The 24,256-nt window shown below is 38.9% G+C and overlaps 1 protein-coding gene and 1 pseudogene across 7 annotated transcripts in view; both read left to right on the top strand.

The window, feature by feature from the left end:
- The window catches only part of ZNF704 (zinc finger protein 704), a 293,122-nt gene that overhangs the window by 68,478 nt on the left and 200,388 nt on the right, over positions 1 to 24,256 (top strand). The window lies entirely within an intron of this gene.
- Positions 19,483 to 19,589, top strand: LOC112650852 (U2 spliceosomal RNA; annotated as a pseudogene).

Genomic DNA, 24,256 nt, shown 5'->3' with positions numbered 1-24,256 from the left:
GGTTTAGAGGGAACATACCTCAACATAATAAAGGCTGATATGAAAAACCTATAGCATATATCATACTAAATATGGGAAAACTGAGAGCTTTCCCCCTAAGGTCAGGAACAAGAAGACAAGGATGTCCACTCTCACCACTTTTATTCAACATAATACTGGAAGTCCTAGCCACAGCAATCAGACCACAAAAAACAAAAGGCATCCAAACTGGTAAGGAGGAAGTAAAACTTACACTATTTGCAGATGACATAATACTATATATAGAAAACCCAAAATACCCCACTAAAAAACTACAGAACTGATAAATGAGTTCAGTGAAGTATCAGGGTACAAAAATTAATGTGCAGAAATCGGTCGCATTTCTATACACTAATAATGAAGCAGCAGAAAGAGACATTAAGAAAACAATCCCGTTTACAATTGCACCAAAAAAACAAACAAACAAAATAAGAGGATACCTAGGAATAAACCTAACCTAAGAGGTAGAAGACTTGTACTCTGAAAAACTAGAAAACTTTGATGAAAGAAACTGAGGGAGGGCACTTGATGGAATGAGCACTGGGTGTTATACTATATGTTGGCAAATCAAACTTCAATAAAAAAATAATAAATTGAAGATGACACAAAGAAATGGAAAGACATTCCATGCTCATGGATTCAAAGAACAAATGCTAAAATGTCCATGCTACCCAAAGCAATGTACAGATTTAATGTAATCCCTATCAAAATACCAATAGTATTTTTCATAGAACTAGAACAATCCTAAAATTTATATGGAACCACAAAAGCCCCCAAATAGCCAAAGCAATTTTGAAAAAGAACAGCAAAGCTGGAGGCATCACAATTCTGGACTTCAAGTTATATTACAAAGCAGTAGTAATCAAAACAGCTTAGTAGTGTGTGATTTGACTCATATGTGGAATCTAAGAAACAAAACAAGCAAAGGCAAAAAACAGAGAGTGAGAGAGGCAAACCAAGAAACAGACTCTTAAATATATAGAGAACAAACTGATGGTTACTACAGGGGAGATGGCAGGGGGGATGGGTTAAATAAGTGATGAGAGATTAAGGAAGGCACTTGTGATGAGTATACGGTGATGTACGGAAGTGCTGAATCACTATATTGTACATCTGAAACTGATCTTACACTGTACATTAACTAACTGGAATTTAAAACTTAAAAACATATATAAAAAATAGTGTAGTATTGGCACAAAAATAGAGCCATAGATCAATGGAACGTCATAAAAAACCCAGATAAACCATGATTATATGGTCAACTAGTCTTTGACAAAACAGGAAAGAATATCCAATGGGAAAAAGAGGGTCTCTTCAACAAATGGTGTTGGGAAAACTGGACAGCTACCTGCAAAAGGATGAAACTGGATCACTTTTTTTTACACCATACACAAAAATAAACTCAAAATGGATTAAAGGCGTAAATGTAAGACCTGACACCATACAAATCCTAGAAGAGAGCAGAAGCAGAAATGTCTGTGACATCGGCCATAGCAACATTTTTCTAGATAGGGTCTCCTGAGGCAGGGGAAATAAAAGCAAAAATAAACTATTGAGACTACATCAAAATCTTCTGCGCAGTGAAGGAAACAATAAATAAAACTAAAAGGTAACCTACTGAATGGGAGAAGATTTTTGCAAATGACTTATTTGATAAAAGGCTATTAGTACCCAAAATGTATAAACAACTAATGTAACTCAACCAAGAAAACACCCAAAAAATAAGTAATCCAATTTAAAAATGGACAGAAGACATGAAGACACATTTCTCCAAAGAAGACATGCAGATGGCCAATAGACATGTGTAAAGATGCTCAACATCACTTACCATTAGGGAAATAACAAATCAAAACTACAGTGAGCTATCACCCCACACCTGTCAGAATGGCTAGAATAAAAAAATGCAAGAAACAACAAATGTTGGCCAGGATGTGGAGAAAAAGGAACCCTCTTGCACTGTTGGTGGGAATGCAAACTGATGCAGCCAGTTTCCTTAAAAAGTTAAAAATAGAACCACCCTACAATCCAGTAGTTGCACCACTGGGTATTTACCAAAAAAATGCAAAAACACTAATCCAAAGGGATACATAAACCTTTATGTTTATTGCAACATTATTTACAATAGCCAAATTATGGAAACAACCCAAGTGTCTATCAACAGATGAGTGGATAAGAAGAGGTGAGATAGATATATGATAGATAGATAGATAGATAGATAGATAGATAGATATAGATATAATGGAATATTACTCAGCCATAAAGAAGAATGCAATCTTGCCATTTGCAATGACAATGATTGAGCTAGAGAGTATAGTGCCAAGCAGAATAACTCAGTCAAAGAAAAACAAATACCATATGATTTCACTCATATGTAGAATTTAAGAAACAAAACAAAAGACCAAAGGTAAAAAGAGAGATGGGCAAACCAAGAAACAGACTCTTAACTATAAAGAACAAACTGATAGTTACCAGAGGGGCAGTAGGTGGGGAATGGGTAAAATAGGCGATGGGGATTAAGGAGTTCAGTTGTCATGATAAAACATTAGGTGATGTATGAATTGTTGAATCAATATATTATCTACCTAAAACCAATATAACATCGTATGTTAGCTGTGCTGGAATTAAAATTAGAACCTAATAACAAAATGATTAAAAATAAAATAAAAAGAATTAGGTTTGAGCAGCACTGTCCAATAGAAATTTCTCATGAGCTGAATTATATACATATTATATATATATATAATTATATAGAGCTACGTTAAAAACAGAAAAGAAAATAATTTTAATACTATATTATTTAACTCAGCATATCCTAAATATCATTATTTCATGTAATGAATATAAAAAGTTAATAGATATTTCGCATTCTTTTTTTACATACTATGACTTCCAAGTCCAGTGTATATTTTACTCTTACAGCTACTCTCAGTCTGGACTGGGCACATTTTGAGTGACCAATAGCCTCATATGGCTAATGACACCTGCATCAGACAGTATAGCTTAGATTAAAGTATCTGTTAATTATACATTTTTTAAAAATTATACATTTCAATAAAAAACTGCTGATCATTTTTCTCTGAGACAGTGCTTTCTCTCTTTTTTTACCCAAACACACATGAAGAGAATTCCTCACTCACACCAGTAAAGTGGAACGGTGGCCTCCTATGGCAGTATTTCTTAAGGGTCATGGAGGAGGAAGGAGCATCCCAGTAAGGAGGGGACAGTCAGCATCTGTGGGGTCAGGGAACATATAGTTGTGAAAAATCATGATTTTCATCATGATTCCAGAATGTCTTCTAAAGGGAGAATGTCTCCCAGTTGTGAATCACTGATGCTTTTACAATTACTATTATGAAGATGTTTAAGTTCTAGCTAAGTCAAAGAAAGGTTAAATTGGTATTGTCACAGTCCTGGCTCTTTAAAAACATAAAGGCTGCTGCATTTCCAAAGTTTAAGAGCTCCTCTTCAGTTGTTACCAGATGGACCCTGACACTCCCTATGGCAGCAACCGTTAGGACAGTACAGACATGCCCGGTCAAGGTACTTGAGGCTTGGACCTGGGCTACTGCTCTCAGTGCATTTGCTTATGCTTTTTGATATAATAATAAAGTAGTTAATACATACCACCTGTAAACTAGGAAATGCAAAAAAATATATCAAAAACTCTTAAAAACTCCTAAGTACAAACCGTTTACTTTGGCTTAAACTATAATTGATTCTCTTTTTAAATATTAACTTGTTTTTTTCCTCCTACAAACAGAGTTCTGGGTGGAGAAGTGTTAAGGGATAAGCCTGGAGAGTTAGGCTTAACTTGAAATACTTTTGGAATTTGATTTTTATCAGGTAGGTGATGGAGGTCTATTCCAGTGATGCCTTAGACTGACATTTCATTTTTTTCTTTTTAATACTATTTTATTTATTTTTTTATTGGAGTTCAATTTGCCAACATATAGCATAACACCCAGTGCTCATCCCATCAAGTGCTAGACTGACATTTCAGAGCAGTCACCTGGTATGCTGTGGGGATGAGGAGGCAGGGAGGAATTACATACATGTTTTGACATGCGGGGGGGCGGGGCAGAAAGAATAATTAGGGAGCGCCTGGGTGGCTCAGTGGTTAAGCGTCTGCCTTTGGCTCAGGTCGTGATCCCAGGGTCCTGGGATCAAGTCCTACATTGGGCTCCAGGGAGGGAGCCTGCTTCTCCCTCTGCTTATGTCTCTGCCTCTCTGTGTGTGTCTCTCATGAATAAATAAAATCTTTAAAAAAAAAAAAAAAGAAAGGAAAGAATAATTAGGAGGCAGGTGTAGAATCTGAGAGAGATCATCATCAAACTTTTACGCAGGACAGAGCATCTGGTAAGAGGGCTGCTATGTTCAAGGGGGTATGAGGTGTAGATGCCACAGAATTTGAGGTGAGAGTAAAGCAGATGGGGAGCTGAATAAAAATGAAAAGGTACTAGGAAATTCTGGCTTGGGCATCTTCAGGGAGAAAGTGGTTGGTGATGCTATACCAAAAAAGAAAAAAAATTAATTCAGAAGTAATGCAAAAGCAAACAGGTGTCGGTGGAGGGAAATAAGGGGTTTGGGTTGTAGACATGTTGACTCTAAGTTGCCTTTACAATTAAACAGTAGCAAAGGCCTGCAGACTTTGAACACCTCCAGGGCACAATGCATGTATGCATGAAGGATGGTTTATAGATCAACTTAGAGTCAAATCATGATCATAATGTAAATAAATGTACCACAAGTGCTTGCTATTTTAAGATATTTTGTTGTAAAGTAAATATCGCTTCTCTACATCTTGATTTTCATTTCATATCGGCTTTTCTTAAGGCAAGCTTTACTTGCACAGCTTAATCCCTAAATGATGAAAAGATTCTGATTGCTCTTCCTCACTCAGGATTTGTTTTGACTGGATGTGGCAAACATTCACTTCTTCAATGGACTGCATAAACTCAGAAATCAGCCCCAAAGATAGTACACAGCCATGTAATAGATTTGCCTAATTTTGCTACCCCTTTCCAAGAATAACATCTCATAAGGTCATCTGCTATTTTCTACCACCCATTTGCCACCATGTACTAAAAAGGGCATAAAGTGGGGCTTTCATCTACGGAGCGTGAGATTTCATCAAATCACAGTAGAAACATACATTTTTATTCCTTGAGATTGATTACACCAGGATAGCTCTAATCTTTAATGTTGCTTGGATGTGACCAGACTTCATCAAGTCCTTTAAAGTCCACTCAGTAAAACACAGCTCTGAATCTTAAATACTGGAAAGCAGGACCTGTTTTGGGAGAGACTGTGCTCTCGAAGCACGGTTGGTAAATGCGTTACTCGCATGATTTTCAAAATATCACCTCAGTTTTTTGCACATGTGATGTAATGTCACGAATACTAAGCAGGTAGCATTGAGGATCATACAGAACTATGACCGTTGAAAGTGCCAGACAGCTGCCCGTTGACAAGGAGGGGCAGAGGCATGAGGAACACGGCATTCGGCTCCTATTGAGCCTCTCAACCTTTCCAGAAGGCATTACCCCCACCCCGGCACCAAAAGCTAAATATTTTTCAAGAATTGGGTTCTCCTACATATTTTTCTTTCAAGGCTCATAAGTGTCCCTTTTGACCCATTCCTAACCATAAACGGTGCAGTCATATGTCCCTCACATCCACAGAAAATGAAACAACTTGAAAATTAACATTTGCAGTTGTAGGGAAACATGGCTACAAATCTGAAGGAGTTGCATTGTGTCTCCTGCAGTCTGTATTCTCACTCAATTTCTAATTGACCCTTGCTCTGTAGGCAATCTAAACAAAATAAAATTCTCAACTTTAAAAAAAAAAAAAGGTCTTTCTGCTGTCTGTTGCAGATCACTTTGGGAAGAATGTGATCTCAATCAATAGGAGTTCTTAAAGAGTGTGTTCCTATATTGAAGATAAAATAGCTTGGAAAACAGAACTGGTAGTTAGGAGGGAGGAGCTTGGGTGTTGTGCTGCTCGCTGATCACAGGAGGTCCTTTGACCTCCTCCCATGTGTCCAGGGCCAGGTCCAGGGCGGTGGGAGCCTGGCTTTCTGGCCATATCCTATCTCTCTCCCCCTGGTGGAGAGTCTCCCTTCTCGCAACATGTCCAAAGAGAATTCAGTAACCTGGACTTCCCTTACATATGACCAGGTTGGATGGAGAAAACCAAGAAGATGTAGAACTGTATTGCCTTCTTCCCAACTAGGAAGGCCCAATAATCTGTGAGGTTAAAAGGAAATAAAAGCCCATTTTTTGCTTTTGAAATATTCAACTCATGTTTACAAAATGCTTATTGTTACTATATTAAATTTCAATATTTTTCTAACCACAGTAATGGATGTGAAAACATTAGGTCATTCCTCTCACCAAGGGATCAGATGATGGTGTACTATATTTTTACATTTATATTTTCATATTTCAACTATTCTCTATGCAAACAAATGAAAAAATACATGAAGCAGAGCTGATACAGTCATAAATAAGCTAGGCTGGCATATGTATTGCCCACATTTGCTACTCTAAGAATGTTGGTTCATTGTCTATTGGCTAACTTTTTCTGGAGAGGGGGGTCAGTTATTGGATAACCACTTAGAAGTCTATTGGATGTCCACTTAGAAGTGACAGTTGTGATATGCTGTCCCAAGACCTATCCTATATAGCATTCAGTAAGCTTTCTTTTTCATTATTTAAGAAACACACTTTTCTTCACTGGATAGGTGCTCTGATGGAGAATAGGAATCTGATGAAATGAGTTCTTAGCTATTACTAGTGGCTGTGGGGCCTTCCTGCCTCACTCATCAGATCATGGCATACTCCATTTAGCAGTGATGAAGAGCTGCAGCCCTTGGGCTCACCTGAATGTGGTACCCAGAGGCAAGGTTATCACCTCGCCTCTGGACAAGCAAGCGGCCAGGTCAACACATCTACTAAGAAACAGGTTTTCACAGCTTTTCATTGATATGTGTGATGTTTCTGGGCTCAGAATTTTCTATATTGAGTCACTCCTTCTGTTGCCACCCTCGTAAATACAGGGAGACATTATTATGTTGGAATTATGCTACTTGCATTTCCTTTGGAATTATGCCCAGCTGAGCTCACCGAGTCTGCTGTTGGCTTCCTTTGATCTCAAAAGTGAAACCACACCAGTTTGCAAGTGTGCTCCAGTATCCACACCCAAGACGGAGAGCTTCTGCTTCAGTCATTCCTCCAGCGTGTGGTGAAACTATACAAACGAGAAACGATTTCTTTGTGTACACATGGTATCAACCTGAGGACAATATGGCCCTGAGTAGCAGATGTCACATCTAGAAGTGACCCAGTGACAAACATATCTGCCATAAAGGATGTTGCTCTGTTTGGTTGTCGGTCTTATTCTTTATTAACCCTGGTCAAAATCAGACAGAAGTCCCTCCATTTGCAAAAATCAGTTGGTGGCTTGAGGATGGCTTTTACTCTTCATTAGGAGGTCTTGTCTTCATGTCATCAAATCTCCAGATGTCCTATTTGGTTTCAGAAGAACCAATCTTAATGAGGGGCAGGGGGAAACTTCCCAGACTAGAAATTTTAAAACAATGAGTTTTTCTGAGCCTATGGCTGAAACTTGAAGTCCAAATATATTTGTTGCTTCTTTATTTCCCAGACCCTGAGTAATTTAATTATGTTGATTCTCATTATCCACATAAAGGAAAAACGCAGGCCTTTTCTTCAGCCTACCTGGGCTAGAAGTAAAACAGGATATTTTGTCCAGCTGTCGTAGTGCTGAGTATGATTGTCATTGTGTTATACGAAAGCCAGGTTTTATATCTCACAGAGCAGAAAGAATTATGAGCATCTTAAAAATCATCTGGTCATCCACATTCTTTAAAAGTTGGGGAAATAAGGTTTTCTTTAAAGCTGAGAATCTGAGTTTGAATAATGGACTTAAACACTTTTTAAAAGCTGATTTTTCAAATTTTGCCACATTTTCATTTGTAAGGCAGCACTTAAAATTCATCGAGCCCTACTTTATTTGCTGATGTGCTAATAGTCTTCCTTCTTGTTCGAGAGGAAGAGATGCTACTTTCTGCTCCATCCTATGAAACACACCACCTGCTTCACCAAGCTGGAATGTGGTATTTTTCCACCAATGAGTGCACTTGTTTTTGCAGTTAGAATGCAGCAGTGGTGTTTAAAGACTACACTGATGATAGCAAAAGATCAAAGGTGGAAGGTGATAGCAGGTGGCAGCTTAGGGGATGATCAGTGCAACTAGTGTGGTGCATGTCTGTGTGCAGAAGCATAGGAACCCAGTGAAAACCCTAGAGTTAGGGAAAAAATTAAAAATCCAAGGCAGTCATAGTTTCATATAAATCTGGCCATTCTAGGTGAAGGAGGGGAGGCCATTGTTGCTATAGTCAGAATTAAGATCAAGGACGCTTAATTTAATGGATAGAACAACTCATCTTTGTTTTCTTATTCCTGTAACTTTGGACACGAAAAACAAATGAACATATTTTAAGCAAATTTAGTGAGAAAGAAAAAAATTAGCAACCCTACAATGAGAACGATGGTATCTAATTATAATATTCTTTCCTTGACCCTTGAGAGCTTTATTTCTCTTAGTTGACTGAAATTACTCCCAAGCAATGTTCTGTGTTATCTAAGGGTACATATAAATCAAGGCTGGGTCCCCCATGATTGCACTAAAGACTCTGCAGTTGAGCTGGTGTTGGTTGGAGGTTGTGGACTTGAGAATGCAATGTTGTGTCTTGTCTGAGTTTCTTGTTCCTCTTTGTTTACTGTGCTCCCCAGAGCTGTAGCATCACAAGCCAGTAGTGCTGGGGAACAGCATGGATGTCAGCTTTAAAGGCACTGATAATTCCGTTAAATGACAAGGTGGATCCTCAAGCTTGAAACTCCCACAGCAGGCAACTGGTCTATTGTTGAAGGGTGGGGTCTTATACACCTAGCCTTTGCCTGCCCCAATGGGAAGCCTTTGATTTTTACAGCTTGATCATGTTACTTACAGTTACATCCCCGTAGCATTTTAACAGGAAAAGTCATAAACCTTAGTGGTCACTAGCTGGATGCCTGCAATGGTGATCAGAAATAAGAATTAGTAAAAAAAATGTTTGTCCTTCTCCGATTGACTTATTTCACATTATATGGTCTCATTCTTTTGGGGAATGTAAAAATAGTGAAAGGGAATAAAGGGGAAATGAGAAAAAATGAGTGGAAAGTGTCAGAAAGGGAGACAGAACATGAGAGACCCCTAACTCTGGGAGACGAACAAGGGGTGGTGGAAAGGGAGGTGGGCGGGGGGCTGGGGTGACTGGGTGATGGGCATTGAGGGGGGCACTTGATGGGATGAGCACTGGGTGTTAGGCTATATGTTGGCAAATGGAACTCCAATTAAAAAAATATGTAAAAAAATTTTAAAAAAAGAATTAGTAAAACAAAACAAAGCAAAAGCTACAAAACCACAAAAAATCAAGGGGTAGGGCAGCCCTGGTGGCTTAGAGGTTTAGCTGCCTTCAGCCCAGGGTGTGATCCTGAGGACCCGGGATCAAGTCCCACATCGGGCTCCCTGCGTAGAGCCTGCTTCTCCCTCTGCCTGTGTCTGCCTCTCTGTCTCTGTGTCTCTCATGAATAAATAAATAAAATCTTAAAAAAAAAAATCAAGGGGTATATTACAGCCTATATACATTGGTCCATGATGAAGTTTTCACCCTAATGGACAACCTTTTGTTTTGTGTAATACCTATATCTTTGGTGTTAAAATGGCTTTCCTTTTATGGAATCATGGTGATAGATAGAAGGTTGTTCTTAATATTTAGATTGTGGGCAACTTAACACATTAACAATTTCATGTTAGGTCCCAATTTTTTTTTTTAAAGATTTTGAGGTCTTGAAATTCCAAAGTCTGTAAACTAAAGGAAAGAACTGTTCCCTAAAAGTCAAGAGACTTGGATTCTTATACTCTATTGACTGCATACTGTTGGTATACAAAAATCTCCATTTTGACATCTGTTTTCATAAATATTTTAGACACTTGGACCAATTGAGCTCTTAAACTCTCTTCCAGAATGGATAGTCAAGAAACATTGGGATTCATTATCAAATATTGCCTTGTCTCAGGAGAAATCAGCATTTATCTTAGAGTTCAGGTCTACAATGGAAAGATAAATCCAATTAAACCTAAAGCAATTTAGGTTAATGTGTTAAGCACGTGTAACACATTATTATAAGTATTTACTTGTGACTTTTAATATGTATTATTGAATAACATCCTACAACTTGGAATGTTAATAGTAACTTCCAGGTTTTATTTATTTATTTTTTTAATAAGAATCAAATTTTTTTTTCAAAGAAGCAAATGGTTATGCCACTTAACAACACAGATTTTGGAGCAGTCAAAATTAATTTCTTTCAATGAATTATTAGTATCATCACCAAAACCCAAGTGCCTTTCTACCCACAAGAGGTATTTGGAAATATCTAGGAGGCAGTTTTGGTTGTGCGAAATAGTTCAGCAGAGTGAATAACTCTCCTGCCCCAAATGCCAATGAGAGACGCTGGCTGGTTTCATATTTATGATACAATGGTGGAATAATATTGGACATAACATGATTATTACATTAACTACACAAATACTGTACACCAATATCATTGTAAAATACTGAAGATAAAATATTGTTTAACCTCAAACGAGCCTTACTGTGAGTCAGAACACTGTTCCGATGCAGTCTTTTGAGGGATTTTATTTCATTTTATAGCTTAACATAATGTGAAAGCGTATTTTCCATGTTCCAGTCAGTCCTGGGTATATTTGGCTGATAGTTTGAAGAAATAAAATCTTCCTGCAGCCTTCAGTTATTAAAATAGAACCAACCACCCACTCATTTTATTACGTTCAGTGGAATGTTTTTGAATGACAGTCTAAGTATTTTAATTGGTCTCTGGCTGATTTATAACCCCTTGTTTTATGTTTCACATTTTATATCTCAAAATTACAAGTTACAGTCCCATTTTTATACTGTGCCATTTAAACAGAGCGAACAGCATTTTTTAAAAAGGAAAAGGCAAGTTCCATTCAGAAACCCAAGGGTTATTCATTTGCATTGTCTCCACATTTTTAGGTGCTGGTGCTTTCCCGTCTGTCCCTGCTGAGTATCTCTCATGCTATTCATAGAAGTTCTGTGTGTTGAGATGGGGGGTGGGCCGGGGAAGAGGAGCGGTTCCCCCAAGTCTGGATTCTCTCTGCAACCTGGAAATAAGATACGGCACCTCATCTCCTGGTTTTGAACACAGACTCACTCACCCTGTGTTCACCCTGTATACTTCCATCCCCATGCAAGGCTTCATGCTCCATGCATGTATTCTGTGGCTCTTCGCTTTTGTTTTCATAAACTTACATGCAAAAGTTCCTTGGAATTCCACTTATTGGACCATAGGGACCAGAGAGGGAAAACAGTGCTAGTTCTTCCTCCAATCCTAAGCCTTGAGTCATGCCACACTTGCATCATTTTACATATCTACCATCACCGCTTCACTTATTCAGAATGGTAATTACACATCCACTTGTCGGTTTGTGCCCAGGCACAGCTTTGTGTGTGTCCAAACAGAAGCAGAATCCGCAATTAACTGTACTTGTTTGCAAGGACCTTGGGAGTTTTGCTGTTTGACCGCCTTTATCTAGGCGCTTTGGTTTTATGTTGTATAGCTTTGTCTCCGGGAGAAGGTGAGCATGTTAGGAAATTAAAATAACTTTTCTGTTCTTTCAGTGTGATATCTTGCTTCCCTAAAGAGTTTTTTTCTTCTGAAGAATATATTTATATTGGGTGGTTGGCTCTTTCTGGGCTGTTTCCAAGAAAGATTTTTGAAACGTGGAACTATACGATGAACAGCAGTTTTCTTTGACAATCAACTTGCTCTGATGGTTTTCTTGCTTAATTACATCAGAATCAAACTCTGAATTATTACTATACGGGTATATTTCTTCAGAAGGCTAAGAGAATTGGAGAAACTCAAGCTTCTGCCCTAAAAGTACTTGTATTGGAAAGAAACAGGTCATCCAAGCACACCAAACACACCAAAACAGTGTTAAGAATTCCTTAGCAGTAATACGTTTCTCTTCCTCTGCGGTGTGCATACATCTTGTCTATTTGTGTTTGCAATGCTTAAACCCCCTCAGTTTTGTCAGTGTGCTACTGCTCAGTTTTGTCCAAGTGATGTCAATTTTCTTCCTATTTGCTTCCAGTATAGATTTCAGATGCTGTCTATGTAATGATTCCTACCCAGTTGCGACACTCATTATGATGGCTTTGCCACATTAGTTGAAATTCTTCCACTTTCTTGTTTATATTGGATATTATCCAATGCACTTAGCACATAGGAACAAATCACCCTTCTTTCACTGATTAAGAGATGACACTGCGTTGTCTCAGATAACCAGTTCCCTTTTCCCTGCCAAATTGAAACAAGTAACTCTTCTCAGTTTTCATCCTGGCACATAGAAAGCAATCAATAAAAAGAATGAACGAGACCTCCTTAATTTACTGTGGTGGCCTATATTGCTCATGATCCTTTTTTGCTTATTGTTATTTTCTTCTCATTTATGCATTTAATTGTTCTTTTTATTATAATGCAGGATACAGTCATTTTAAACAATTTGTATAGATAAGCAGAAGAAACAAAACAAAATGTGCCCATAAACCAGTCATCACATGGTAACTACTATTAACACCTTGATGTGCATTTTTCTGTTCATTCCTTTAGACTTAGGTATACAAAGAATACTTATTCCAAGTAATAGTTTTATATGACATGTAATTTTAGAACTTTTAAGATACGTATTGTAATTAATACATTGCAGACAAATTTTGTGAATATCTACATTCATCTAGGACATAAATTTAATTTTAATTATATCATATGTATATACTATTTTTATTTAACCAATACCCTAGTGGCCATTTTGGTTGTTTCCATTTATGTATTATCACAAACAGAATTATAATTTACTGAACTGGTTATCGACTGCAGTATAACAAGTTATCCCAAATTCCTACTGGTTTAAAACAATACAAATCAGTTTCTGTAGGTCGGGAATCTGGGGATGGCTTGGCTGAGTCCTCTGCTTCAAGAGCTCTCACAAATCTTCAGTTAAGGTATTGGCCAGGGTGGGATCTCATCTAAATGCTTGACCAGGGTTACTTGTACTTTAAGCTCATGTGATTGTTGCAGAATTCACTTCCTCAAAGGCTATTGGACTGAGGGCCTCAGTTCCTAGCTGACTGTTAGCTGGAAGTGACTCTCAGGTCCTTACCGTGTGGGCCTTCCCAGCGTGCCAACTTGCTTCAGCAAAGCCAAGAAGAAGACTCCTTCTTCACTCCTGATGTGTTAAAAGGATATCATGCACTTACTTTGCCAGAGAGAAGGTCTGCCAGCAAGACAAAAGTCAGGACCTTAGGTAGCCTAATCAAAGAAGCGATGCACCATCAACTTTGCTGTGTTCTGTTTTTCAGAAGCAAATTACTAGGCCAGCCCACTTCAAGGGGAGGAGGTTATACAAGGGCATGAATACCAGGAGGTAGGGATCATTGGGAGTAATTTTAGAGTACACCACCAGGGTTAACTGTCCTGTAGCTAAGCCATGTGCACACTCTTACATATTTCTAACTGATAAACCTGAGAAAAAAATATTCCTGATATGCGGGGGGCCCGGGCGGGGGCGGTGATGTCTATTGCCAAATTGCTTTGCAGAAGTTGTTCGAGTTTGCATTCCCAACAGCGCCTGCGCTTCCAGAAAACCTGAGCAGTTCTGTTTAAAATCTTAGTCTAATAGACAAAAGAGGTACCACTTTGAATCCCTTTCCTTTGACTTTCACGGTGTTGAACTTTCCAGCATTCCTGCTCACTGGCCTTTTCTTTTCTGTCTCTTTTCTCTACTCTTCTTTCTAACCCCATATAAGATGGTGCCCAAGGGGTCTGCTCATCAGCCTAGTTTTTCTTTTCCCAGTCATTCAGCAAATGTTCAAGGCTGACAATGCCCCATACCTTCGGTGAGGTCACCTACTCCAAGGTCAGGCACCCCTACTGTGAGCTGATTGTCAAGCAAAAGTCCAACTCGGCCCTTTCCCTGGATTTTGTTCCCACGTTCCAACCACCTGCAGATGTACCTACATGGATGTGCCAGACATACCTCGGACTTAACCTGTCCACTTGATCACATCTTTGCCTTGGCTCTTTACTCCCCACATGTGCTTCCCTTCCTAGCTGTTCCTTGCTGCCTTCCTGACAGTACTGCCACCATTCTTTCAGTCCAGATGACTATACACAAAAAACTCATCCCTGGGAGCCAGCACAGAGTAAGGAAGAGTTTGGAGGTATAGGCAGTAGTCACTTTGGGAGTAGTGGAGTTCAGTGATCCACATGCTCCAATGAATCAGTCTGCTAATAGGACTATGGTTCCCACAACCTAGATTCAGTAGTCATCTCTCTACTAACACTGAGCCACGAAGGTTCTGACATTTCCTGTGCCTGGGATAGCCTGCTCCTTTGATAATATATAATTCTGGGCCCTGCATTTCTCCCCTGCTCTGATTGGTGATGGAAATCTCTTTCCTCCTCTTGGGAAGATTTTGCTGTTTGTTTTTGCTTAGGGATCTCCAGGGACAGGGACTGCTCTAGCTACAAACACACTATTATTCCACTTCACCTCTACATATATTCTTCTGTCACAAAGGTGGAGTGGGAACCAAGGTCTTTCTTCGCTATTCTCTTTTACCCAAAAGTGCAAGGAGGCTTACACATGGAAAATACTCTTATATTCCTCACTCTCATTTTAATTGTTTCTTTTCTTTAAGATTTTGTTTATTCAAGGAGACACACAGAGAGAGGCAGAGGCACAGGCAGAGGGAGAGGGAGAAGCAGGCCCCTCACAGGAAGCCCGATGCAGGACTTGATCCTGGACCCCAGGAGCATGCCCTGAGCGAAAGCCGACGCTCAACCACTGAGCCACCCAGGCATCCCATTTTAATTCTATTTCACCTGAATATATTGGGCAGAGCAATACCTTTATCTCCCAATGGGCTGAAAGATCTCATGCATATACTAAACCAGCTCCACTTCAACTTGCAATGCTCTGCTCTGGCACCCACTTTTCCCGCCTCACCCCCAACCTCATGCTGCATCTTAAAATACTATGTGAGTTCTTCTCTTCATTCATTTCCCTCCACCCTGACACATGGACCTTGTGATGTACATCTTCTTTTTCCCTCTTCACAAGGGTCTCTCAACCTGGATTTTTAGTTCATCCTTCCTTCGTTGTCTGCAGCACCTTCTATGTTTCCTCCTATCTTAGTCCTTCCCCTTTCCTTTGAGGATCCCACAGCATCCTCCAGTAGTCTTACTTCCACGCCCTCAGAGCTTGCCCAGTATGCCCAATGTGCTCCTCACTGAAGCCTGCACCTCATCCTCTCACCTGGGATTTTGGCACCTGCCATTAGCTGCTCTTCCTGCTTCTCCATGCTGGCATTCATCCAGGAGGCTCCTGCCACACCGATCTTTCTTTAGGGTCCTTGTCACCTGGTCAGTTCCTCACCCATAGTTTCCCATTTCCCACCATTGTTTTTTTTTTTTTTAAGTCTATAAATGGACCCCATCTTATGTATGTATGCATGTATGTGATTTTTATTTCCTGTAACTTTCTGACACACTGTCATCACTGTTCATCACTGTCTTTTGCCCATGGTTCTTCCTTCGCTCATCCCTTTCAAATCTTCCTTCCCCCTAATTGATCTAATGTCCCGCCCATCCCCGAAGTTCAGCTCAAGGCCCATCTACTCTCACTCCAGCCCAGGGATCCTTCACCCTAACCACATGATAGCATCACTGCAGTATTTCTCAAATAATACTTAACCTGGGCCTGATCCTGAAACAATTGAAGACTGAACTCTTGGGTGAGACTCAAGCAGCTTTCTTTTTTATGTATTTCCCCCATGTGATACTAATGCACACTAACCAATGAGAATGACAACTGCTAACTGAATACAATCCATGGGCAATGCTGTGGCTCTTAGAACCAGCCCCATACAGTTTCATCCTCTTTCCCACCTCGTTTGCTTTTATTCTCTGACCAGAAGCTGATACGTGTGCTCATCGGTGAATATCTGTTGACTGACAAGTCACTTGATTTTAACATACAAATAGCACATTCATAAAAATTTATCCTTCATCTGTTTCTTCTTGGCAGCCTTTGTTGAGTCTGGTAATCTATATCCTCATCAGAGACAGAAGCCAGCCTTGGGATAATGGCAAAAGCTTTGGAGACACTCACTTTGTTATATTCACCCAGTGTTTAATCGTTGAAGCCAAACCACATAGGTTTGGGGGTTGGGAGGTTATTATTTCTGATCTTTGCAGTATTCTTGGTATTTACCATCTTTAACAATCCATTTTTATTTAGCCAATGACAATATTTTGTCTAAATTTACAATATACTCTACCTATCTAAATATGGTAGCTAAAATTAGACATGATGATCAAGAGCCAGTTGCTCTGCCACCAGAGCCTGACCCAGGGACGCTGAGACCCTCTCAGAAGTATGCCTTGGTGTCCATGCTGTGTAGCTCCTCACAGTAGGCCAGTTTTTAATCATCTCTTCACTTTACAATTATCATCAAAATGCCTTTTTACTCTTTCACAGAATCACTCGGGTTTCTTCCTAATGAATGTTTTTGGACTGTGTTTACTTATGGTTTCCCTTGGGTTTAGCATGGTGTCATTATATGGGAAAGCTCAGTAACTGAAGCCAGTGGGGCACAGAATATTATTTCATTTTACTTTAACACTTTGTAATGCTTTGAAGTACATCATTCTCCAAACAACGGCAATTTTAATTTTAAACAATTTTTAATGAAAACTTACTTTCAGAAGTTCATATTTATTCAAAGTCAGCCAGCAGTATTTCAGAGTAGAGGTCCCTTGGAGATCTGCTTTAAGAATAAAAATGGGCAGCGGTGAGTATCTTAGTTGTTTTTAAGTGGGTATTTTTAAATTACTTAAGGGTGCTTGACATTATTTTTATCAGTTAAAATTGTTTTAGCAACACGTAGTAGAAATAGAAACTTCAGTAAGAGTGGCTTAAACAAATTCATTTTTTTCTCCTCTGCGTAATAAGAAGTCTTAAAGAAACCACTTCATAGCTTATAGAGTAACTCAGGATGTCATAATAGGCCCGTGCTCCTTGTGATTTTACCCTCCACCTTCCCCCATAGGTGGCTGTCATCCTCCTAGACCTAACATTCTTTCTGTAGTTTCTGACATTGCGCTTGTTTCCTGACAGAGGCTAGAGAAAAGGCCGAGCAGAAAGGGAAGAGTTATTTGCTTTTTTTATTTTTATTTTTTAAATTTTTTCAAAGATTCTATTTATTTTTTTTGAGAGAGAGAGAGAGAGAGAGTATGAGCAAGGAGGGAGGAGCAAAGGCAGATGCAGACACGCCACTGAGCCGGGAGCCCAGCCCGGGACTCGATCCCAGGACCCCTAGATCATAACCGGAGCTGAAGGCAGTTGATTAACTGACTGAGCCACCTAGGTGCTCTGAGTTTGCTTTTTTTTAAAGGCCTTCACTGAAGGCCACCTTGTGCCTTCCAATCATATCTCATAGGACAGAATTGTCACTCAGCCACTCCTACAGCCTGGGAAGTGTACTTTCTGAACTGGAAACATCACCATCCCAAATATGCCAAACATTCTGATAGTAAGAAAGAAGGAGAAACTGATTATAGAATTGGCAGTGTCTGCCATTCTATTTCAATGATTATTTTAATTCTTTTTCATAATTTGTTGTTAAAAGTTATGAATTTAATGGTCTTAAAAGACAAGAAGGGCTATTAACTCAAGACCAGCATATGTGAGATTTTTATAAATTATAAACAAGTTGGGTTCAACTGAGCAGTTTTACTCTGTTGGTTTTCCTTTTTTATGTTTATAGTAGTATTCAGCTATTTTAATTGTTCCAACACTTTTTAAATATCTTGTCACTGCATCTGTACGAAATACTGATTATTGTCATGCATGGAATTTTATTAATAAAAATAAAATGTGTCATAAATTCATGCTGCCTGGTGTTTTGATTTTGAAATTTGCAAATATACTTGAAATCGTGCTAATATGGGAAAATAGGAACCTGCTGAATCATTATGGCTTCAATATGGCAGAGAAACTGTGTATCCCCCTCCCCCCACACTCCCATCAGAGTGGGCATTTTTAGATGAAAAGTTTATTATAATTAAGATAATTTTATAAAAGATATTAATTCCTTTATAAGTTTTTTTCTTCTTTCTTCACAACATCCTGGTGGTACTCATTGGTCATTCTCTGTCACAAACTCCATTGTGAAGCACAGACCTCAGAAATTGGAGGGAGGGAAGGCGAAACTGAGCTGTGATTGTTGTCAGCAGAAAATATACTGGGAAGGAGTGAACACAAGGCAGTAAAAATTTGTCTTAATTTAAAAGAAAGAAAAGAGAAGGGAAGGGAAGGGGAAAAGGGAGGGAGTGAGGGAAGGAAGGAAGGAAGGAAAGGAAAGAAAAGGAAAAAAACTAAAATTAGATGAATCAGCCATTCTCATTGAGTCAGCAGAAATACGTTTTTATTCATTTAATTTCTGCTGATCTCATTATGCACAGTTTATAAGAATATAGGTGCATGTGTAAAATACAGTTACCCTCCACGTGATGCCACGGCTGTGTTTATTGAAAGTTTAGCTTAGGAAGCTCTTTCATCTTCTGACGGTTGTGGGGTGTGTGTTATTCTTTCTCTGAGTAGGAACATCTGGGGTGCTGATGACATGTTGGTGACATGATTAGACCTTTATCATTATTTACAGAGAGTGAAGGTATGTGAGCGTGCGTGCACGTGTGCAAATGTGCATGTACACACGTGCTCCCTTGTGCATAATTTTTAAGGAAAAGGGGAGGTAAAGAGCAAAAGAATCTGGCAACATATCTGAAAAGGGTGTTCAGAATTGCCTGATTTCCTTGGATGCTATCCCAGAAGTTTCTCATCAGATGAACTAGCACACAGCACACAGCAGATGTAAAATAGAGCTCAGAATCTTTTCTCTACATGAGGTTATTGCAATGGTTCAAATATTTGCTGTAATCTTTGCAATTAAAGTGTATACTATCCACCTCTACTTCAGTCACATTTATTCAATAAAAACAAGTCTCTTCTGTTCTTTAGTATATTTTACTTCTGTATTTAAGAACTAAAGGGAACTTATTAAAAATGTGTTCTTTTTGTATAATAATAATCCGGAGCCTTACCTATTCATTTATTAAAAAATCTTAATCTTTTGGGCCATAAGTGCATGGATTTATATTATAAGACCATTTTTGTAAAGGCAGCTCTTATTATAGGGTTAAGACTTTTTGCTTTAGGAGACATGGCATCGCTGCTCAGCCTTTTGGCTAAGATCAAGTGTAGTATCTGTTCTTATCAACTTGGGAGACATGGCTCTCAGTGAGTCCAGTCTGTGACCCAGTATAAGAATCTCCATCATAACATCCAGGACAAGCTAATGGTCACTCAGTCTCTGAGCTTGTCTATTTATTCAGAGTTTATGACTTTTCAAGACCAGCTCATTCCTTTTTAAGACAAAGTTCTGATTTTTATAGATTTTTCTTCATGTTAACTTCAAATTGTCTTCCATGTAACTTCAGTGGTTGGTTCTGGTTCTGCTCTATGGAGCGACCCCAAATTACCCCTCTTCTATGTAAGTTACTCTAATATTTGAATGTAACTATTATATGCTTTCTAAATATTTTCTTCTCCAGACCAAAAATCTCCATAAAAGTTCAAAGCAGGGCAACAGTAGTGTATGGAGGTGTGGCAGGGCATTTTTCAAGTAAAGGCCAGTGGGCCCCTGACAGACACAGAAGTTGTATGTCTTAAGAGTTGACCAGATAGGTGAATGCAACTCAGCACCTAGGCAGCTCACATAAGAAGGGGGTTTAAATGCAACGCCACATATATAGATGTGCGTGTATAAATAAGGACTAGTATAATAGTTCCTCCCTCTGCTGAGATAACCTAGAAGTAACAACACTCTGGTAGCAACAAGCATACCTCACACCCAGATGGTGGTTTTCAATACCATCCTCCAGTGAAAGGAACCGGGTCAACGTTGAAAAAATGACTGATTCTAGAACCAAGAAAAGAAATATACAAGATGAGCCTAAAGAATCTTGTCAGGCCAGGAAGTAAAGAATTTAAAAAAGCACATTGCTGGGTGCATGTCAGAGACCAAAGGATCCAACAGAAAGAGCTTCTAATGTCCAAAGCTGAGACTATTCTAAACAACAAAATAAAATAGTATTGGATTATAACTCAAAGCATAGAATAAGTATCCATGAGCTCATATAGATATAAATGAACAATCTGAGAAATAAATTATAGAGAAGAAAATCTCTTGTGCAAAAGAATTCCAAATAATTTACATAAATGTTTACACTTCAAGAGCATAGGGCATAAATCCACTCCTTCAGTGTTGGTTGCTCTTAGTGACTCCTTCCAATGAGTACAGTGTTAAGGAAGAAAAGTAACTTTACAGCAGAGAAACCTAACAAATACTACTTCAGCCAGGTTATATGCAGTGATAAGTCATGTTAGTATTATATACCCTTGATACAATGTCATGAAAGTGACATTTTACTTGTGTGATCTTCTTCCAAACCAGTAACTCCATTCTAATTACGCAAAAGATTGATACAAATCCCAATTGAGGGATGTTCTATAAAATACTTGACTGCACTCCTCAAAATTGCAAAGTCACCAAAAACAAGGGAAGTCTGAGAAACTATCACAGCCAAGTGGAGCCTAAGGAGACATTACAATTAAATGTAGTGTAGGTATCCTGGATAGGATACCAGAACAATGAAAGGACATTAGAAAAACTAAGGAAATCTGAATAAATTAAGGACTTTAGTAAATAACAATATATGAATACTAGTTTTTTAAATTGTGACAAATGTACCATATTAATATAAGTTGGTAATAATTGGAGAAACTGGATGAGGAGGTTTAGGGGAGCTCTGTACTATCTCTTCAATTTCTCTGTATATCTAAACTTCTAAAAGATAATGTTTATTTTTTAAAAAATTTTTTACAGTTGTCTAGGAGAGACACTTGGGTGGCTCAGTGGTTGAGCATCTGCCTTTGGCTCAGGCCATGATCAAGTCCTGGGATCAAGTCCCACGTCAGGCCCTGCGGGGAGCCTGCTTCTCCCTCTGCCTATGTCTCTGCCTCTCTCTCTCTCTCTCTGTCTCTCTCTCTCTCTCTCTCTGTGTCTCTCATGAGTAAATAAATGAATCTTTAAAAAATAAAATTAAATAAAAATTAAAAAGTTAAAAAAAAAAGATGCCTAGGAGAAAACCTGGAAGACCTTGTGTATGGTGATGCCTATTTAGATACAATACCAAAGGCAAAACCAATGAAAGAACCAATAGATAAGCTGGACCTCTTAAAGTTAAAAACATCTGCTCTATGAAAGACCGTGTCAAGAGAATGAGATGACAAGCCACAGAATGGGAGAAAATATTTGCAAAAGACACATCTGAGGAAGGACTTGTATCCGAAATATACAAAGAACTCTTAAAACTCAATAATAAGAAAACAAACAACCCAGTTTAAAAATGGGCAGAAGATCTTAATAGACTTCTATATCTCACTAAAGAAGATATACAGATGTCAGATAGGCATGTGTAAAGATGTTCAACATTACATACATGTCATGAGGGAATTGCAAATTAAAACAACAAAGGGATACTGCTACCCACCTATTAGAATGGCCAAAATCTGGAACATTGTCAATACCAAATGCTGGAGGAAGAGCAACAGGAACTCTCATTCACTGCTGGTGGGAATGCAAGATGGTACAGCTACCCCGGAGGACAATTTGGCAGTTTCTTACAAAAGTAAACATAATCTTGCCATAAGATCCAGTGATCACACTCCATGGTATTTACCCTTGGTATTTACCCATGCTCCATGGTATTTGCTCCAGCTACTCTGGAAGACAGTTTGGCAGTTTCTTGCAAAAGTAAATATGTTCTTACCATATGATCCAGCAATCACGCTCCATGGTTTGAGAAGTTAAAAACTTATGTTCACACAAAAGCCCGCACACAGATGTTTATAGCAGCTTTATTCATAATTGCCAAAACTTAGAAGCAACCAAGATGTCCTTTAGTAGGTGAATGGATAAATTACAGTACATCCAGACAATGGAATATTATTCCCTAAAATGAAGTGAACTATCAAGCCATGAAAAGATATGAAAGAAACTTAGATGCATATTACTAAGTGAAAGAAGCCAATCTGAAAAGGCTCCACACTGACGAATTCCAATTATATGACATTCTAGAAAAGGCAAAATTATGGGAACAGTAAAAATATCAGTGGTTGCCAAGGGCTCAAGATAAGGAGAAATGAATAGGCAATGCACAGAGCGTTTTTAGGACAGAAAAACTCAATGATACACCACCAAAAGTGAGTCCTAATATAATCTGTGAACTTTGGGTGATAATGATGTGTTAATAATATAGGTTCATCCATTGTAACAAATGTACCACTGTGGTGCAGAATGTCAATGATGGGATAATTTGTCCATAGGGCAGGGAGCGGGGGGTGGGGGGCAGGGAGTATATGCAAACTCTCTGTACTTGCCATTCACCATTGCTGCAAACCTAAAACTATTCTAAACTATTGTTTATTAATTTTTTAAATGCCCATAAGAAATCTATTACATCCTTTCCTAGTAGTCAAGCTGAATGGAAGTCAGATTTCTAAAGTTTATCTATTTATACAGAGTTGCTAGAATTAAGCAGGTTGCTAGAATGTGGCATCAGAACAAGGAGAGACTTAAATTGTATGATTTAAATGTTGGATGGCTCCAAACTCTGATAATAGAATGCTCTCATCTTTCTCAGACGGTTAGGCCTTCTCTCCGTGTGCAGTGCAGGATGGGCAAGATGAATGTTTGCTTCTGTGATTCCCACTTTGGATCCTGCTTCCTGGTACATATACACCCCTCTGCCGAAGCACACATCACATTTTCTCTGCATTCCTTCAGGTCTGCTTTCCGGGAATCCAAATATGTAGACTTTACACTTTTATGGCTTTGACCTATTTTTCCTTGATTGTGTAGCTTAACTTTGAAAAATGTGACACTTACTTCATTTCCAAATATTTCCAAGTACTCCCTCAAAAGCACTGCTGACAATTCCGGCTCCTTCAAATATTCTCAATAAAATACATTTTCAGGCTGTCTCTTCCCCTGCCCTCCTCTGATTATAGTCCCATTACTGAATGACTTTCCTACTATTTTATTTTAACATTCATTTTAAAACCGAATGCCCAGAACTGCTGAAGGGCTCTTACGTGTCATCTGATTATCTCAGAGTCCAGTGAACTCTTGTATTCATCTGGACATTGTAATTACATTAATGCAGCCAAAAATTGTATTAAGTACTTTAGCAGCCCCATCTCACTAGCTTTGTTGAGACTGTAGTTAAAAACATCCCTGAGGCCTTTATCCTGTGAACTGGTGCATCACGCAGCTGCTCATAAAGTCTCTCCTCCAACTTGTGCTTTTATAATTGAATCTCTTTAAATGTAAATGCAGACAATTACATTTGTCCTAGTTAAATTTCATCTTATTTTGAGCCCAGAGTTCCCGCTTATTGAAATCTTATAGCATCTTGGTTCTGTCGTGGATCTCTGTTATGTGTACTTGTTTTTGTCTGTGACCCAGGTAGAGGAAGCTTGCAGACGGTTCTAGCCTAGCTGGGCTAAATCAAAGCTGGAGGTACGGAGAGGAGACAGCAGTGATTGCCCAGGAATGGAGAAGGCAAGTTGCCTTCTTTCACCAAGTAGCAGTTCCCTGAGGCTTTGGTGGCAGGTCACAATCCAACATCATAAAATACATTGAAAGTCTTGTGTTACTCATTGCATTTACCATACTGGAGTTTATGAAGGACTGATAAATTAGAAGGAATTTGAGGCTGTATCCTCCCCTCCACGGCTCTGCATTCCCTGAGACATTCTTCAACAGGGGAATAGGGGGCAGAACTGAACTAGTGAAAACCTGGCTTTTTCCTGTAGGCTGCAGTCTATACATTAGGTCTGCCCAGCACTACTCAGGACAACGGCCCTCGGTCTATTT

This window comes from Canis lupus, chromosome 29, assembly GCF_003254725.2.
Source record: "Canis lupus dingo isolate Sandy chromosome 29, ASM325472v2, whole genome shotgun sequence".
Taxonomy (NCBI): Eukaryota; Metazoa; Chordata; class Mammalia; order Carnivora; family Canidae; genus Canis; species Canis lupus.
Note: the sequence above shows the minus strand (reverse complement) of the source record. Positions and strands in the feature narration are given on the sequence as shown.